An 18,731-nucleotide genomic window follows, 5' to 3' on the forward strand; every position below is an offset into this window, starting at 1 on the left:
GAAGCTACAAGAATAAATACTATGTGCCCAAAAGCACGCCATTAGCTAACCCTTCCCACAGTAGTGAAGTCCAATCAACCTGCCGTAACACTGGTGATTAGTATATCACATCAAAGGGACGAGACGCCCAGAGAGGGGGTTCTTCACGGTGTTTAAGAATGGTTACTGCATTCACAGAAAATATGAAACCCAAAAATCGTAATACGGTGCATGTTGTGTGCAAAGACATTGAGGCCAGAGTTTCATCGTATTTGCAGAAAGCAATGGCTTATAATCAGCCACTAAGGTTTGGAACACTTCACATTGTCTAACAACCCATCTGAAATTAATAATGACAAGCTTTGTTAATCACAGCCAGAGTTCATGACCGTGAGAAGAAGTTCGCTGAGATTATACCATGTCAGGAAACCATGAGAGAGGAGGACTCACTTACCCTTCGGATGATTCTCTAGGTATTAAGCTCGCCATCGTAGATTTTAAATGATGTAATGATAGAAACGGAACAACCACAGAGAAGAGGAATACGCAGAAGAAGATCTCCGCAGAAATGAATGAGATCTGATGGTTCGCATCAGATGGTCTCCCCTTCCTGCTTTCACCCACCACTCCGAGCGACCAACACTAAAGCCAATGTCTTTTGAATAAAGCCATCCAAAATACAAATCGAACGCTCAGAGATATTCCGTCTCCCGCTCTTCCATCCAAGATACCAATATAACCCCCTGGTGATATCTTGTGGTTCCGGGATCCTTTCACGAAGTTCTCGCCAAGCGCAGACATTCATTCCGCCTCAGACAAATACAAAAGTCACCCACACGATCTCCACAACTTCCCGAACTGCGGCTTCATGTATGTTCGCTCCAACCAACGGACTATCAGTTTCTTCCATTTCTGGTATCAGTCGCGATCAACATATCCTGGAAGAAAACGAGCAAGACGTGTTACACGTGAGATCAGTTTCTTCCATTTCTGGTATCAGTCGCGATCAACATATCCTGGAAGAAAACGAGCAAGACGTGTTAAACGTGAGATCAGTTTCTTCCATTTCTGGTATCAGTCGCGATCAACATATCCTGGAAGAAAACGAGCAAGACGTGTTAAACTTGATCAAATTCCAAGAGATCCGGCACCGATCCTGGAAGTCATCTTCCTGGATACATAATACTTCCCGAGGGTACTGCCAGAAGAGCATAGATTTGAACCACGTCTACCCATCCATGCCAACTGCTGTGTAGGAGTAAAGACGAAGCTTCATGATCCCCGAGACACACTTTTTGTTTGGGAGAAGTACATGATGCATCCCCATCTACCACCGGCCGTAACGGCATCAAGAACGTGAACTGGACACCTGCAGGGGCATGCCACCAATCCTGGCAATCTCGGCACTTCTCCCGTATTTCTGTTAGGGTGCTCGCCGATCCATTTAACCAATGCCAAGAATTAGTTGTAACTGCTATGTAATTTAAAATTACTTTTACGCAGGTTTGATTAACTGATTTGTAATTTAAAATTACTTTACGTGGGGTTAATCACAATAGGTATATTACATACTCCCCCCCTTAACAGGAACACCGTCCTCGGTGTTCATCTCTTGTTGGAACTTTAGATTGTACTCAATGTATAATCATCTAATCCACACACAGTGATGATCCTTCCTCTTTGGAATCCAAGATTTCATTCCAATTAATGACAATACCCGAAACAGTAATGATATAATCATAAGAAATATCATTAGTTATAAGCATCAATAATCATAAGCATTCGTAATTGCAAAATATGCAACTTTTAATCGCCACCACCTGGCCCTTATTCATTCATAATAAACAATTCTCTGTGTCAACTTACCATAACTTACCATCTTATGCTTGAAAATCATGAATACTTTCATGTAAGCCTTTTAATAGAGGTTGGACAATTCTTCAACCTTCCATGGTAAGTAGTTCCTGCAATATATGACTAACAAATTCAACCACATTAGTCACTATATTTTGAGTCAAATGAGATACTTTTGACTAGCAATCAATTGTGCAATGTTAGATGCTTTCTAAATCACAGTACTTTTACAAGTACTTAAAGAGCGCTAACACTAATCATCAAATGATAAATCACTGCTCACGTGCACACTGAACAAATTCTCACTAAAGACATCCGTAAAGTACTTCAAGAAGTACCAAAAGAGCACCTAGCTCTCTAATCATCAAAACAGTCAATCACTGCATCAAGCAAGAATTGTCTTAGCTCCCACTAAGAAGTTCACACCATTAATAACACAATAAAGGAATTAAAATTTCCATTTATTCTTTATTGAGCACTAAGCTCATTTCTTGTTAAATGTGCATAACATATTTTACACAACTATATGTAAACTTCATTTTTAACATAACATATAGCTAATTAGTTAATTCCTTTAGCCATGAGTCCACAATGGAATAAAGAATTCCCAACCCATGGAAACTGGTTCTCACAACCAAATCGAGTCATTTTCACATCCAGACAGTTTCTTTGATAGAGAGCTTACCAGGTCTAACATGGAATTCCACTGGCCAACCAGCTCAAGAATTCCAAGGAGAGGAAATCTGGGCAGACAAGTACCATCAACCCCTCCGGGCAGGTAGCTGCCATCAACCCAACTCCGGGCAGACAAGTACCATCAACCCCTCTGGGCAGGTAACTGTCACCAACCCAAGGCATTCCAGCCTTTCACAATCCGGGCAGACAAGTACCATCAACCCCTCTGGGCAGGTAACTGTCACCAACCCAAGGCATTCCAGCCTTTCACAATCCGGGCAGACAAGTACCATCAACCCAACTCCGGGCAGGTAACTGTCATCAACCCAAGGCATTCAAGCCTTTCACAATCCGGGCAGACAAGTACCATCAACCCAAGTATCCACAACTGTCTGTCATGTTAAATTTCTCTTTTATTACTCTTTCTCATAGTAATTTACACAATGAACCATATGAACATTATCATTAGCATAACAAACATGCATGTATACCATGCATTTACACTTAACCCCCGACATGGGTCCACAACATCAAGTTTGATGGGAAACATATCCATCATACATGTTGTATGCATGCAAATTTTCCAAATAACATAATTCTTGCATATCATATAACATCATTCTTTCTCATTTATAATTGCATTTCACATTGCAGCAATTTATGTGATGAGTTTTCTTGTTGCCATTAAGCTACCACTACTTAATCCCATCAGCAACGTTAGTTATAAATATGCATCAGTTAACACGTATTCCATTTCCCAGAATGTTCATGCATACAATATTGTCATGTATAAAAACATATGCAAATACTCATTAATGTATAAATGTCAACAACAGTTGAGTTAATACTCTCAATCATTCCCAATTTTGCCATAGTCTGTTGTTCCAATTCAAATCATCATTAATGGAGTATTATCTTACGTTTACTATGGCTAGCTTTAGTCATGCATTGTTAGTGTAATTAAACATAATTTCTCCAACATACAAGAACATAACTCTTATGTCACAATGACTAATCTTTGTGCATACTATTGCTTATCCTATAAGCCCTTCTTTAATGTATGCAACACTTATTCCCTTCACTAGAAGACCACCATCAATTCATACGACAAACCACATACCTCTTTCTTAAAGGAAGTCATTTTAATCCTCCTTTCTCTATCTTCCGATGTGAGGATTTCTCAAGATTCCCTTTCAAGAAATTATTAAAGATATCTATCTTTCGGCATAAAAACCAAGATACAAAAACAAGGTTTACTTATCCTTTATGCATCAAAATCAAGCAATCAACACAGCTCTTCCAACAAGACAATCTCTTCAAGAGATTATTATTTTCAAGGAAGCTATCATGACCACTCTCTCTAAGTACACACAGACCCATAATTCCAAAGTCAAAATAGCTACCAATATGCAACATGTGTTCTCCTAACACAATTACTTTACTTTAATGCACATAGTTCTTTTCATGAAACAAGTAAGGATTTTGGTTCTTGTATGAACACTATTCTAATGTGTCTTTAAAGGAAAGAACCTCTATTTCCATTTTCAAGAACTCTCATAAAATCCTTTATCTTCATACATGAAGTATGCATACTCTTAGGATGAGACTATATTTATGTATGTATGTAATATACTCTTTCCTCAAGAAATTAGGGATAAATATCTATGTGCCTAGAAGCACATCCTTAGTTATCTTTTATCATGCATGTAATGCATAATCATTTCACTAGAACTTAGAGACTAACTAGAATCATAATGCAATTAGCATATATATATATATATATTTTCCAAGAAGCTTTTATCAAATAAAGATACATATTTTAATTCAAGCAAACTTGGCCACCTTCCATGCTATGTTCTCAGGACATTTATATACCTCATCCTCTTTCTCAAGAAGATACTTAGCTATATTTAACAAGGATTTTATAGACCAGAGACAAGCATTTCACACACAAGACTCACGTGGAGTCTTTCTAATAGGAACTACCTATTTTCTTTACCAAGAAAACATACAAGATAATCAATCTTTAACTGCATGCCTTAACACATTTTCTTTACCAAGAAAATCTATAAAAGAACCATTCTTTTATTGCATGCATTCAAATACTTTCTCTACTAAGAAATCATATAAAACATTCATACGTGTTCTTCAAGTAAGTGAACAAGACACTTATCTTATCCTTGGATCAACATGCATAACTAACAAGTTAAACCACCTTTACCGGAAGCAATTGCTCTACTTATGCAATTAGAAGCATAATCTCCTAAGTGTCACACATGCACTAGAGCTACCATTTGGTGCTATATGCAACAACTATCATAACACTACTATGTGACCATTTCAGAATAATGAATTCAAGGAGACATTATGAAAATCATTAACATCAACACTCTATAGTTATCATTTTCCAACTCCTTAAGCATGGTCAAAGGAATACTCACATGCACATCGAGAGCTTATCTAGTCATCCCAAGACTTAGAGTCTTCCGCAAGATTCTAACACTCAAAGCTTGCTTTATCTGGTCATCACCAGACTTAGCGATTTCTTTTTCCCATCTCCGTCTGTCCCCAGAGCACGGTCTTCTTCCTTCTCCTTGCTTCCTTTTCCTTTGGAAGCATCTATGGTTGGGGAAGGTAATTAGAGTTTACTGACAACTGTATTAACACAGGTAGTCTATTTATGAATAATTATCACATGTAATTATACCATGAATGGGTCCTAGAAATGTTACCCACTGAACATGCCTCTACCCTTAACTTCACACTGGAATGCAACATGCATAAGAAATCCATCATTCCCATAGTAGAGATAAATTCAACCATCATTAAATAGAGGCTCCAATGGTTTTTATCTCCCAACAAGTAATGATTAACATCAGCACCTACCATGCTAATCGATTTCAGTTAATTAGAAGGTAATCATCATTAAAACTATTAGGACATAAGCATATACTATTCATCATGCATTCTCATGGTGAATAAAATTAAGACTCTTCTCATAAACAACTAGAACTATAGCACAGAGAGAGTAAGAATCTTCACACACACATTCCATGCATGTGACATCAATCAACTTTACTTGTTTACGAATTGTAGCAATCTTAGTCCAATTCAATTAATGCATATAAGTTCTATGGGTTAGTCATACAACACTAACCAATCTCAACTACCAATCATCTTCATGCATCCATGACAAGGCTAAATCAAAAGTTAGTTATGACACTCAAGTCTCGCCGCTTGACCCATTGCATGTTTTTCAATATCTAAAGGGGTTCTTCTAATGTCTTTTTTTTTAAAACAATTTTTCATCCTATTCAAGGATGTTCCCCCTGATTTATATTCATGCATTGGCCTATTAAGTTCCGTTCATTGTAATTTCAATCTAGTTCAATATATGCATTGTTGTTATTGCCATATGTGCAAATCAAAAGTTGGTAGTTGATTGTCACTTCCTCAATGAGTGTTCAATATTGTTCTTAAGTGTAATGAGTGTTCAATTTTGTTTGTAAGTGCGACAAAAGTTTCATTGTCTTTTATCCTCATCAGGAATCCAACGTTATGAACGTAGTTATGCAACAACTTATTACCTACTTCTCAAAGAAGTTATAAACATGAATCACACCTGTCATGCCAAAAGTAGTGTACGACATAAATGAATATGCAAATGATTAAACTCATACCTGAGTTAATGCCTACTGATGGCGTACTTCAATATCCTTTCCGCTTACCAATTCCCAAAGGCGCCAGTATTGCAACCTTTAGCTCTGATACCACTTGTCACATACCCCGATAACCTCGCAGGTAAAAGTAGGGAGTTAGAATTTTTCGTACAAATTACCACAAGTAATTAACCAATTCACAACTCCTCAATTCATCATTAACCATAAAATATAATATTCATTGGTGCATCAAGTAAATTGCCATCAAAGACAGTAAGTTTCATAACCATTGCATAACCATTAACCATCACTGTAATAACATAAACTGTCTCATGAATCCATGCATCCATTTCTTGATATCCTTAACCATATTAGATAATCATGTAATCTAATAAAGAACCATCAACATCAAGGACTCAACATCATCCATCTGACACAAAAAGGCAATCACATCAATCACACCATTGAACACGGATATACCCTGGAAACCCCGTAGGGTGAAAACCAGCAAACGTTTAATCTTATTATTAAACGCTCGTGAGGGTTTTCACCCCTCACTCAATGGCTTATAAGGGATTCCATCCCTTAACCATTGTATTAAAATCTTTACAATGAATTATTATCAAGCTGTCACATAACCAGCTAAAAGCTAATAAAATTTTCATGTAATCTTTTATTTACATACCGCCACATGCAACATTCCTTGTGGCATAATTGTTCTAGCAATGGACAATCCTGCATGGACGAATAATCCTTTCCTGCCACTGTCAAACATTACTTTCCTTTGGCACCAACCGCCAACGTTTCCTGTCAATGCTGTTGACAACAATCTTGGCAACAAGATTAGTTACAATATCAATAATCCATTAAACAACCTCTAAAAATGATCTTTATCATCTGCTCATCTGCATGAGTAAGCATCACATACTACTACTAGTACATCTATTCCAGTACATTCTTATTCCACTTTTCACACATATCTCTTACTAAGAGATCTATCTAATAGTTTTACAAGTAAAACATATAACACACTACTGCTCTGCGCCCTTGCTCATGCAATTCTTATCCACGGTTATTTTCCAAGATATTATCATATTCTGGCTAACATACAGAGAACACATACTTGAAGTACGTATTCTCTTAAAGAAGCTACAAGAATAAATACTATGTGCCCAAAAGCACGCCATTAGCTAACCCTTCCCACAGTAGTGAAGTCCAATCAACCTGTCGTAACACTGGTGATTAGTATATCACATCAAAGGGACGAGACGCCCAGAGAGGGGGTTCTTCACGGTGTTTAAGAATGGTTACTGCATTCACAGAAAATATGAAACCCAAAAATCGTAATACGGTGCATGTTGTGTGCAAAGACATTGAGGCCAGAGTTTCATCGTATTTGCAGAAAGCAATGGCTTATAATCAGCCACTAAGGTTTGGAACACTTCACATTGTCTAACAACCCATCTGAAATTAATAATGACAAGCTTTGTTAATCACAGCCAGAGTTCATGACCGTGAGAAGAAGTTCGCTGAGATTATACCATGTCAGGAAACCATGAGAGGGAAGGACTCACTTACCCTTCGGATGATTCTCTAGGTATTAAGCTCGCCATCGTAGATTTTAAATGATGTAATGATAGAAACGGAACAACCACAGAGAAGAGGAATACGCAGAAGAAGATCTCCGCAGAAATGAATGAGATCTGATGGTTCGCATCAGATGGTCTCCCCTTCCTGCTTCCACCCACCACTCCGAGCGACCAACACTAAAGCCAATGTCTTTTGAATAAAGCCATCCAAAATACAAATCGAACGCTCAGAGATATTCCGTCTCCCACTCTTCCATCCAAGATACCAATATAACCCCCTGGTGATATCTTGTGGTTCCGGGATCCTTTCACGAAGTTCTCGCCAAGCGCAGACATTCATTCCGCCTCAGACAAATACAAAAGTCACCCACACGATCTCCACAACTTCCCGAACTGCGGCTTCATGTATGTTCGCTCCAACCAACGGACTATCAGTTTCTTCCATTTCTGGTATCAGTCGCGATCAACATATCTTGGAAGAAAACGAGCAAGACGTGTTACACGTGAGATCAGTTTCTTCCATTTCTGGTATCAGTCGCGATCAACATATCCTGGAAGAAAACGAGCAAGACGTGTTAAACGTGAGATCAGTTTCTTCCATTTCTGGTATCAGTCGCGATCAACATATCCTGGAAGAAAACGAGCAAGACGTGTTAAACGTGATCAAATTCCAAGAGATCCGGCGCCGATGCCTGGAAGTCATCTTCCTGGATACATAATACTTCCGAGGGTACTGCCAGAAGAGCACAGATTTGAACCACGTCTACACCATCCACGCCAACTGCTGTGTAGGAGTAAAGACGAAGCTTCATGATCCCCGAGACACACTTTCCGATTGGGAGAAGTACATGATGCATCCCCATCTACCACCGGCCGTAACGGCATCAAGAACGTGAACTGGACACCTGCAGGGGCATGCCACCAATCCTGGCAATCTCGGCACTTCTCCCGTATTTCTGTTAGGGTGCTCGCCGATCCATTTAACCAACGCCAAGAATTAGTTGTAACTGCTATGTAATTTAAAATTACTTTTACGCAGGTTTGTTTAACTGATTTGTAATTTAAAATTACTTTACGTGGGGTTAATCACAATAGGTATATTACAAATACACGTCATGTCATTAGAATATAGATTGATATAATGAGAGTTGTGCAAATTATACACATGTTAATTTTACATATTTTTTCAAATTTATATGTTTTAAATTATTTTTTTGTAGATTAAAAAATAAAACCCATAAAAATATTCTATTCAATTACACCAATGAGAAAATGGAAATTTTGAATTTAATTACAAATTATTTGTATTTATGGTACATAGTAGTTAATATATAATGCTATTTTTCAAATTATTTATATTTATTGTATATAGTAATTAGTGATACAGTACATAGTGATTAATAATAGACTACACAAAAGTCAATTCTTGTAATCATTACACAATAAGAAGGGAGACATTTCAACCAATCATATTTGAGATAAATAAAAATAAATTTAATTTCATAATGTTAAACTTTTTATAGACTTTAAATTCTTTTAGTCAAAGAAAAACTAATAGCAAGTCAATGAAAAATTGAATACATTATATTGTCAGGGGCACTTATAGTAATGTTGAAAAACCTCAAAAAAAAAAATTAAAAATAATTTACTAATGAATTTTGTTTTGTTGTTATCTTTAGTTCAATAACCTCCTTTCCATTTTTTGGGTTGACCAATAGTATCTCAGTGTTGTATTTTTGAATATAAAAATAAATTTAACTAGAAATGAAAATTTTAAATTTAACCATTTTTTTTAATCTCATTATTAATTTTTTAAATTAAAAAAAAAATTATAATTTTAAATATAAAATCTTCCTATTTGTTAATTGAATTTCAAATAAAATTAAGAAAAATAACTTTTACCGGATTCGACTACATGACTCGTAGGAACTAAATCTCCTGACCTAGACCACAATCTCAAAACTATGAAAAATCGTATCTTTAAACTACTACTATACGATTGATGGGAGAATGCACTGTGTAATAAATATACGAAAATGAATAACATAGTTGAAATTTAACTTTTCACAATTATTTTTCAACTAGGAGTTTTCACCATTACATATGAAAATAAGTAACTTACTGTAAATATTCAAAATTCTGTCTTTTTAGTTTTTTGGGTTGACCACAACCAAGGCACGAGTATTGTATTTTTGAGTATAAAAACAATTTTAATTTTTTTTTTTATAGAAAATTAAAATGAAATTTTAGATTTAACTTATTTTATTTTATTTTATTAATAATCTAATTTTTAAATTTTTAAAATAAAAAATTATAATTTTAATTATAAATAAATTTATTACTTTAAAATTTTTAAAATTAAAAAATTTTATAATTTAAAATTAAAATTTTATTTCAAATAAAATTAACAAAAATAACTTTTGCGGGATTAGACTACATGACTAGTAGGAACTAAACCTCTCGATCTAGACCACAACCTCAAAACTATGAAAAATAGTCTCTTTAAACTACTACCATACGATACGATTGATTGCAGAATGTAGTGTGTAATAAATATACGAATATGAATAACATAGTTTAAATATATATATTTTTAATTTTTTTCAATTATTTTCAGCGAGGAGTTATTTTTTTTTAATGGGAGTGGCTAGTTTTATTTAGAAGTATTATGGGCCTTTTTTCTTTTACATATATGTGTCAAAATAAACTGAAATCCGTCACATCGAAACAATCACATTACAGCCAATATAAGCCACCATTACATAATATTCAATTTTTTTTTTCAAATTATATTTTCAATAATTTTTACTTAAATATAAATTATATAATTTATATATATCAAAGATTTGTTATTTTAAATATTATTTTTTTTATCCATTCAAAAACTATTTTCATTCATGAATAAATTGACAACTTTGAATGATAAATCAAATATGAAATCATTTAATATATTTAAAAATAAATTTTAAATAATGATATTTTCACATATATTTATTTAGAGAGATTAAACAATAATTAGAAAACAAAACAAAACAAAAAAAATGTTTAGAACATTCCGAGATCATTATGTCATGGAACCACCATTATTCATAGATTTAAGGTTGATTTGATTGGGGATTTATGATTTATCAAGTTGGATTAGAATTAGAAATAGTCACAATGTTTACATAAAATAACATTATAACATATTTTCCATATTGAGCTAAGAGAGTCTCTACTTAATTAGACAAATAATGTTAAATTTTAAAAAATATGTAACAAGGATTTTCATCAAGGATATTTAATCTCATTTTACCATGGCTAATAGGCCAATACCATGGGTTACTAATAGCACATGCCAAAAATCCATCAATCTCATGTTCCTGTGTCATTATTTTTAATTAATCAATTTAATTAAAGAGGAAGAAACAACATAACTACTTTTGACATAAATCTCAGCATTTAATCTATGACTACTATTAAGAATATTCAATAATCATTTTGACTATAGTTAACGAGCATATATCCATCTTAACTTTGGATCTATCAAGTACCAAGAGAGATCAAATTTCTCAAGGTGCAACCTCTTTTTTAGTGTAAAAGAGATTTGATACATCTTAACTTTGGATCTATCAAGTACCAACAGAGATCAAATTTCTCAAGGTGCAACCTCTTTTTGAGTGTAAAAGAGATTTGATACATCTTAACTTTGGATCTATCAAGTACCAAGAGAGATCAAATTTCTTAGGGTGCAACCTCTTTTTGAGTGTAAAAGAGATTTGATACACCTTAACTTTGGATCTATCAAGTACCAAGAGAGATCAAATATTTCAAGGTGCAACCTCTTTTTGATTATAAAGGAGATTTGATCCCTATAGGAGCTTGATAGATTCAGAGTTAAGATGGGTTTGTTAGAAAAATAAAAGAGAGCTACGAGAGATTATATACACAACAAATCACCCACATTCTTTTGTTGATCACATAAAGAAATTACATATATAAGAATTAAATCACCGACTTCTAGATGATAAGAACCAAAGAAGGTAGATCTATGACTCATAGACAACTCACACACATAGGGAAATAATAACTTCTAGATTGACTCCTTGGGATTCCCAATTACAACTCATACACATGGGAAACAACCACATCTAGAATAACACCTCGGAATACTCATTGACAACTTGTTATACACATGGAACACATGACATGGAAGCATTTTTTCCAACACCCTCCCTTATTGCTTACATGGAATGCATATTACACCAACAATGTGATATATGTCTGATTGGTCTTCATCAGCACTCACATCCACTCTGGAATCTCGCAAACATCGTTCTTTAAACACCTCAAATCATTAAGGCTTCCTCGATAAGAGTCGTCGAGTAATGAACCATCTTATGGACCAACCACCATATGTTGAATATTTCACTTACGGATATTGCTAGTTGTTAGGATGGAGGTATGGATACTGAATGTATTCATAAGTTGATCAAACAACTTGACCTTACACAAGAATTGATGTTTCAGACACCGAGGCTTCAAATTTAAGAAACACCAAACCTTTTTTATAACCAGAATTGAAAACATTTCACAACTACAAACTCAATAATCATCAAACTATCAGCTGTCATTTAGGCGTACACAATTTACCACGTCCCTCCTTAGCATAGGTCAAAATTTGTTCATCTGGTTCAATCTTTTTCTTGGATCTTTCTCATCTTCACAAAGCAACATTTGTTAGAGTGGTCAATTCCAACAAACTTACACTCACATGTTGAGTTGACCAGACTCAATATGTTTAAAAATCCAAACTCCAAAATTTGAGATCGGAACAAGATTGCAACATAAAAATTTGACGCAGAGATCTCTTCCCCGCAGAAGTGAAAAATTGAGATCTGCCTCCAATTTTAACACTTTTGAAATATATCATTGGCCACTTGAAAATACCCTTCCAGATCCATGTAGCAACATGTACAGTTCGTGGGCATTATTTTGCATATTTATAATATGATAGTGCACACAACTTTGACAAAACATCAAGGCATGAAATTAAATCCTTTATAGGTTCTAGGCAGATAAACACAAACAAAACTTTGTAGATAGAAAGATAATGGAATGATTTGACAATGCTTGAAGACATTGCAAACAAACAAACATATCTACACACACATGATCATAAAAAAATTTCACACGCTAAAAATAAACTCTAACACATCTATACTAATATTTACAGAAATAATAACATTATGAATCCCTCACATATTCCTGGCCCTCCCTTGAGGGATTCAAGCTAGTACCAACTCTGATACCATGTTAGAAAAATAAAAGACAGCTAAGAGAGATTATATACACAAAAATTCACCCACACTATTTTATTGATCACATAAAGCAATTACATATATAAGAATTAGATCACTGACTTCTAGATGATAAGATCCAAAGAAGGTAGATCTATGACTCATAGACAACTCACACAGATAGGGAAATAACAAATTCTAGGTTGACTCCTTGGGATTCAAATTTACAACTCATACACATGGGAAATAACCACATCTATAATAACACCTCAAAATACTCATTGACAACTTGTAATACACATGGAACACATGACATGGAAGCGTTACTTCCAATAGGGTCTATGTTGGTTTAATTTACCCGATCAAATTTCTCAAGGTGCAAAACTCTTTTTCAGGGGAAAAAGAGTTTTTATCTTCGACAAAGGTTGACAGATTAAGATATATCTAGGCTACTCCAATTCCCCCTCTTAAATAGCCTAATTCCACATAAATACCCTAATAACCTAGTTTTTATTATCTTAGTTTGAATTTATTTTTATTTTAACCTAGGCTTATTTTTATCTTTATTATTTTATTATTTTTGTTTAACAAGAGAGTACATTACAATATCTCTTCCATACTGAGCTAAATTGTAACAACCTTGGTGAAAATTCCATGTAATAAAAGTTAAAAAAATGACCACGAATGAATGGGACACTTATTCCATGTTGAATGTTGGGCAAGACATCCTAGGGGGTGTTCATTTGGGTGTTTATGGCTAAGGAAATTGGTAAAGGCAATTGCTAAGGCTTTGGAAAGGAAAAATGACATTTTTGGCACAATTATTTATTAAAATAATGGAAATTAGGAGAAAATGAGGTGAAAGGTCACAGGTTGCGTGTGAGGAGGAAAATGAAGAAAATAGAGGCCTCATTCATAAAAATGCTTTTGAGGATCAATTGACAACCTTTTGTCAGTTCAGCATTGGAGCACTCTCATTATTCTCTCTCTCTCTCTCATACTCTTGGACACTAAGTTTTCTTAGAGCACTTTGGCATTGGAGTTGTTAGCCCTGAGGTGCAGTGGTGCTATTTTAACGGAAATGTCCCCTGTTTTAGCTCTAATGGTCCACGTCTCCTCTTGCTTTGCTTTGGCCATAAGCCAGACTTAAAAATTATACACCCACACTCATAAATATCGGCGGGCCCGCTCTTGGTTCATCTCTTTTCCATTGCGATTAATGATCAGATCTTAATCGTTGATCTGAACTCGATCCGACGGTTGTCGCTTAGCCGATCAAATCAACTTGCACGATGATCCTCAACCATCGATCTTCCTCCATCATATCTAACGGTTCACAATGATTTCGGGTGAGCAACGTGCACGAGGATTAACCACCTGAAGAGCAGTTTCCTCTCTCCTCCTCGCTGCTACGTGTCACTTAATGAGTGGAATTGGGTGCCAATCCAAATTACCACTTACCTCTTGTGATCTCGCCCGAAATACCACCTTTCACTTTTAAATCCGCCGATGTGATATCAATTCCTCTATCTCTGCAATATGATCCTGTCCATTGATCATATCGATCTGACGGCTCCTGTGCACTCTGTTAGAGTCGGTCTGGTCAGCCCTCCGTCAGAGATCAAAGCTCTTTGTGCATTTCAATTTTAGGTGTCCCGCTTCATTCACTCAGTTGCATTTCGCTAGGGACATGTCATGATCTGACGGAGAAAGTCATGCTGCTCATTTTCCCTCATGCCTAGCCTCTGTTGGTTCAGGTCTTGGTCCAAAATCAATCAAAGTCATGATAGTCAAGGTCTGGTCCCATTTCAGGACAGATTCATTTTTTATGGTTTGAGTCTAGAAATTCATCAGTTTGGTCCCTGAAAAACATGTCCAGAAACAAGCCACGCAGGCCAGAGGGAGATCTTATACACCTACAGTGCAAAAAGTTTCATCATCATCGCAAGAGACATCGACTCTTCTTCAAAACTCTGTTTTGAAGAAAAGTCAAACAAGGTCAACTATGACAAAATTTTCCAAAAATCGACAATTGACATTTTCAGATGCAGTCAAGGATTTCAAAGCCAGATGCTCCGTCATATAGTCCCTGCAAAGATGTGCCAAAGATTTCATCATTTGAGCCAAAATTTCAAGGAAAAAGTGAAAATCAGTGTGTTTAAAGGTCAATGAAAAAGTGCAGAACACAAACATTAGAAAATGGGTTTACAAGGAAGAAAAAATCAAATCCATCTCCTCCAAGCCTATATATACTTGTTTTTGCCCAAATCAAATGGCATTGAGCTCTTGCATGACTTGGAGAATTACATTTGCAAAGGCGAAGTTGATATTGGGAGAATTTGAGTGAGGGAGAGCCGGTTTCAGTGAGCGCGGCGCATACACCAGGTCGCGCGGCGCACACACAGCGCACAGCGCACTGGCAGCTGGCCTGTAGTGGAAGATTTGCAAGGGCACGACGCATATAAGGCGCACGGCGCACACAGTCCAGTGGCCTAAAAACGGTGCCAAAACACTTCAACAGTTGGGAAAAGCAATCAAATCGACAGGTAGGCCTTGTGACATCCTCGCCCATCAAATTTTTGTCAAGAATATGCTATTTGTGAAGAGGTTGAATGAGATCCAAAACATATTGGACATCCATGCCAATCATCTTCAAAGCAAAAATGATAATGGGGGTTTGTAAATTTGAAGAACCCACCAAGGTTTTGTTTCCCCTCTCCTTCTCCTCTCACTCCTCATCATTTTCACCTCCATATCCTCCATGTCTCCTAAGAAAACCCCTCAAAAACCTCCACTAAGACCCATCCCCTGTTTTTCCAAGCAAATTGTGTCATTGGACCGCGCACAGCGCACACACAATGTGGCGTGGCGCACTCAGGGCGCACGACGCACTGGGAGCCCGGCCACAGTGTTAACAATACACTGGCGTGACGCATACCGGACGCATTGTGCAATGGGAAAAGCGCGCGGCGCATAGGCCTGTGAGCCTAAAAAAGCACCAAATCTACCAAATTTCTATAAATTGGCTCTCATCATAGAAAAATACCCATAAATCTTTTCACCACTAATCCTAAGCTTACAGAAAAATATGATGTTGGTGATTGTGAGGCCAAAAGCAAATTTCTTTTTTAAGAAAACACAAAATGACACAATGAGGGACAAGGAGCTAGGGTTTTGCTATAGTAACATAATGGCTTGGCATACTCCTATCCTATCTCTATCTGCCAAATTTTCCTGGAGCAAGTTTTCCTAATAGCTACCCTAGCTACAGTGCGGTCCTATCCCTTTGTCCCCTTTACTCATATAGCTCAAAAGTTCCTTAACCCTACCCCATCGAAATCACACCCCAAACATTCCCAAATCCCTAATAAATTTCCCCTTTAAACCCCTATTCCCCTTTTCATCATTCCCCTCCTAACACTCCCCTGTTTTATTGTCCCCTTGGTAACAGATTTTCAGAGCATTCATCAATGTCATTGGATTAAGAGGGAAGCGAAGAAATTCAGGGTACAAGCGACATAAATGGCATCAGAAGTTTCATCAGATTATGAGGGGGAAACTCACAGTGACATAGCTTCAGGAGAACAGGCTCCCCGGAGACCTAGGAGTGGCAGACATGTCAGGGATGAACCAAACACCCTCATTGAGTTGCAGGCATGCCCTCTCGCTATGTCTTGTTTCCAGCACTTGGCATGTTTTGAATTTTGTCAGAGGGTGGCAAATGTCAGAATTCATCATGAGTTGGACCGCATTTTTGCACTTCACCTACATGGATGACAGTCTATCTTGGTAGGGGTCACTTTCACATTGACACCCGAAACCATATCAGTGGCAATAGGCATACCGAATGTTGGAGAACAGTGGCACAAGAAGATGAAGGTGGAGAGGGAACTTTATGAGCCTTACATAAAGGCCAGTTGTTTGAGTCAGCTCACGAGAGTTTTCCCATTCAGATTTCTAAGAGATGATTATGCTCCGCTCATGAGATTGATCATAAAATACTTCAGTGTGAGGGGAGGTTTTCTCGCCTTTATTCCTATCACATCAGATTACTCATGAACTTCACCAGGGTGTGTATGATGAACCTCCCATTTTTCATTTGTGGAAACATAGAGAGGATGAGAAAGTTCATGCAGCACAAGACCCCTCGGCAGCAGCTCAACAATGTTTATCACTTTTCTCTCATCCAGATTTTGGTGCATCATCAGTTGGGATTGCAGGGCATTGCTTGGGAGGACTTCATCTCCCGTGACTTCTTCAGCACTCCACAGGTAGTATCGGAGGTCAAGCATGAGGTAGGTGGTCCTTCTCATCAGCATGAGGGCCATGAGACCATTGTGGTTCCATTTTCCATCACATATTAGAGAGGCTATCCGAAAGGCACCATGCCTTTGTTTGCAGCAGCAAAGGAGTGTTATCTCCACCCAGGGTGGAAGGGGCCTCACTTCCTACATCGGAAATATAGGTACGGGACAAGGGCAAGAAGCCCAAGCATGAGGAGGGGCCTTCAGGTGTGCCACCAGGTAAACAAGAGACCGGATTCATTCTCATTCATGATGATGATGATGCAAATACACGTCCACAAAACGCACAACTGAAAGAGATCTTCCAGGAGCAAGAGACAGAGATTCAATCCTTGACACTCAAGTTGGAGATGGCCAAATGGAACATCAGGTATTTAGAGCAGAGGAACAAATAGCTGGAAGACTAGCATGTGATCATGGAGCTGCAGAACATCCGTGAGGATCGCCTAACTGCCCAGCAGAGGAGGATTGAATTCATTTCATTGGAGCAACAGGTTATGGATGATTGTGAGTCTGTTCTCGAGAGAGTCAACATGCACCTAGAAAACATGTTGAACAAGGCCGACGAAGACAACACACTGCTGCGACACATGGCTTGTCATTACAGGGCATGGAACTTGAGTTTGAGAGCCCAAATAAGGAGTTTGAAAGCAAAATTGAGGAAAGCCACAAGAAGGGCAAAACGGGAAAAAGAGCAAGACAGGCTTAGACTCTTGGCTGAGGCTTCCTTGGCTCAACATGGCACTCCATAGAGAGCCCCCAGCCCAAACTTCAAAAAATTTGGGGCAATTTTGTGTTTTTGGAAAAATTTTGGTCAAAAATAGGGTTTTTCTCCCTGTGCGTCCCGCACCCTGTGCGGCGCTAAAATTATAGAGCTCTAAATGAGGAATGGCTTACATATTTGGATTCAACATCGAAAAATAAATCTACTGGTATTCAGGCAAGAAATTTTGATAAGTTTTGGGTCTTCTAAAGGTTAAAAAACACCCAAAAATGGCCTCTCTGCCACTTTTTGGACACATAGAAAGCAGTCTTGGGAGAATGAAGTTTTGGAGGGGCAAATGAGCTTCAAATTCAGAAATTCTAGTGGGGTTAGAAAGTAGACAGGCCAAGATTTCCAACAAGCCCACTTGGGCACATTTTGGACACCTGCAAGTGCCCCAAAACAGGCCCCAAAGTAGCGCGACGCACAGAGAAAAGCGCGCGGCGCACAGAGGAAATTTTGCCCAGTTTGCTCCCGTTTCGCGAAATTTCGGGTCGCGACTTCTCCAAGTGGGCCCGGTCATCCACTCTTCAGTTTTTTGGCACCAAAGGTGGCTTTTGAAGAGTTTCCTCTCCAGGTGGGCATCTATCCAAGTGGCAAAGAATGCAAAGGGTCACCACACGCCAAAT

This window comes from Pinus tabuliformis, chromosome 3_2 (genome assembly GCF_031772625.1).
Source record: "Pinus tabuliformis cultivar Carrire ecotype Pingquan chromosome 3_2, CPIR1, whole genome shotgun sequence".
Classification (NCBI taxonomy): Eukaryota; Viridiplantae; Streptophyta; class Pinopsida; order Pinales; family Pinaceae; genus Pinus; species Pinus tabuliformis.